Source organism: Macrobrachium nipponense, chromosome 29 (assembly GCF_015104395.2).
Source record: "Macrobrachium nipponense isolate FS-2020 chromosome 29, ASM1510439v2, whole genome shotgun sequence".
Taxonomy (NCBI): domain Eukaryota; kingdom Metazoa; phylum Arthropoda; class Malacostraca; order Decapoda; family Palaemonidae; genus Macrobrachium; species Macrobrachium nipponense.
Genome location: NC_061092.1, coordinates 70476854 through 70479744, shown reverse-complemented (window position 1 = coordinate 70479744; position 2891 = coordinate 70476854).

Genomic DNA, 2891 nt, shown 5'->3' with positions numbered 1-2891 from the left:
TCTTCAGTACAATAAGGTGCTGTATATAGTTTCAAAAGTACTCTGATCAAAGATGGAAAACAAAACCTTCCGGTAATATAAAAAAAAAATACTCGAAAACATTCATAGATAAGTAAAAAACAAGGACCTTTTTATCATCGTAGAGCGCTGTTAGATAAATGACATTCGTTCGGTCTTGTTGTAGGACTGAAGAAATTCCTTTAGTAAAACAGAGGTGCTGGATTCTCGTTGTTAATCATATACCTTCAAAAGTACTCTGATCAAAAGAGAGAAAAAGTTAATGCCTTCCAAAAAAAAGAAAAAAAAAAACGGAAACATGAATAGAGCAGTGAAAAAATATAGTCAGTTCAGCTGCTGCTCTGAAACAATTTTTTTTTTTTTCAGGCTGTTTGAACACGATGATACTTCGGGCTGGATTTTAAGAACTGGAAAAAAAATCAAAATTACTTCGTTTTTTTTTCTTGTATTATGTATTCAGAAAGCAAAAGCGTCATAAAGAATGAAAAGAAAACCAATTCAAAGAGAAAAAAACTGGTTGGTTTTTTAAAGTGTTTGTTCTGGTAAACTGGGCGGTTTAACATTGGAATTTTTATTCCAAAATATCGGATTATGTAGCGGTAAAAGAAGGAGGAATATTCCAGTTATATTCCTTTGTCAAGGATTGCCTTCACAGATGAAGGGACGGAGGCTTTGCATCCTAAATGGATTGGGACACAGGTGGATGAAAATTAGGTTGAGAGATGAGTGAGGAGATGCCAACCTGATCATTTTGTTTATTCTCAGTGTACTTATATATATATATATATATATATATAATATATATATATCATATATATATATATATATATATATATATATATATATATATATATATATATATATATATATATATATATAATATATATAAACATGGGGAATTATCCCTCCAGTATTCATAAGGTAAGCGTGGACACGAAACGGAAGGCAGACCCCATAACTCCATTACACACTCAGGCTCTCTCTCTCTCTCTCTCTCTCTCTCCAAGAAATCACCCCATCTCTCTCTCTCTCTCTCTCTCTCTCTCGCTCCACCTCTTTCTCTCCATTCTAACAGGTAATGAAAATGAGAGAGTTGCATCATAACATAACGTTTATTTACAAGAATAACCAAGTCGATTAACTAAGTAATCCAGTCTTACAGACTAACTTAAAACAACTCATTGTCAAGTCACACAAAAAGTCCTGGGAACTCTTTAGTTCCCCCGAAATCCAGATCCGTCTGTCAAAAGATACAGAACACATCCCGGTAAGTACACACACAAGTTTAAAGACAAAGTTAATAAAATGGAACATCTTACAAGATATCAAACAAGCCACCCCTTTGGCTAAAGTAAAGGTAAACACTTACCCCACCTTCCCAACCGGACACTAAACACTATTGTCACAAAAAACTCCCCCGGCGAACGCCACGGCATCTTTGCCTATGACTCGAAGCCCTCTGTCAAAATCCCTCCCATATGGTTTGGTATGAACGCTTTTAAACAGAAAGAGGCCGCACACGCACATACGAAACACACAGTTCGCTAGCGCCTCGCGGGTTCTAGCTGCATCTAGTTTCACAAATGCACTTTGAGAAGAGTTCATAAACTGTCGTACATTGACTTCCTGAACTAAGCACTTTTATCTCACGCCATCCCCCAGAAACTCATTCATCAGCTACCCTCAGGTCGTTACTCTGCCCTGTCCTCCACATTCCACAGGTCACAGAGAACGTACGAACAATATATTATTAATCAAAATCCCTATGTCTTACAGATTGCTCGGCCTCGCACCTATATGCTAGCCCCCGCCTAGCAAAATTGCTTTAATACAAAAACACTGGCCGGCTTAAAAAAAAAAGTAAAACTGGCACGTCTCTGGCATTATAAAATAAAGTCTTATCACGCTTTAATCTTCCAATAACACAAAACGCATTTTCTCTCATATTTTCTGCATTAGGATTCTTGAATATCCCTCTTCGCTTGTCTGCAAGTAGCTGCACAGACAGTAGACTGTAGCAGGCTGTAGCAACTGTAGGAAGACGGAATGCCTCCCTCATCGTAGAAGACTCTCACGGCTTCTTGTAGATCCCCAAAAAACACGCTGTAGAATTCTCTCGATCACCCATCATGGAAATACTTGTAATCACCCTGGACAACATGGCAGCAACCTCTCTTCACGGCTGGTGGACGTCTTGCTGGTGTCGGGGAACGACTTTTGGGCGTTAGTATGTCAGTCAGGTCTCTGGTCCAATCTAAGAAAAATTAAACCCAAACATACTACCTCTATCAAACAACGATCTCAAAAAGGTCAGAAATACTAACTGAACGTCTCCCAATTAACTCCCTTAAATATGACTACTAAAATGATAAGTCATTATCACAACTCTCTAAGAAAAAAAAACATCAAGTTCTCCAACTCAATTCTCCAAACTCGCACATCAACACACACACAACTCAGAAATCACAGCAACTCCACGGAATTCTGCACTCACATTTCGAACTCGAATGTGCTCACAAAAAAAAAAGAAAAAAATTCGTAACAAGCCCAAGAAAAAAAAGAATCACGTAACACCCAGACCCAAAAATTTTCTCTTAAGTTCTGACATCTAAACAGCCCACAAAATCAGTAAAAATCTCCAACTTTTAACAGCAAAAACCCCTTTACTGCTCAATAATTAATCACAATGAGACTTAATGTCAAACTCCCATTTACGTAAACAGCAACCCTCGAAAAATCACACCTCCCGGTAAAATCAAATCTCCCGTCCAAAAAAGAAATGTTATTTAAGCTCAATCCCCAAATCATATCTCTCATAGGAAAAGGAAGAAAAATAATTAAAAAAAAAAAAAAAAAGATAATCACAAGCAGAT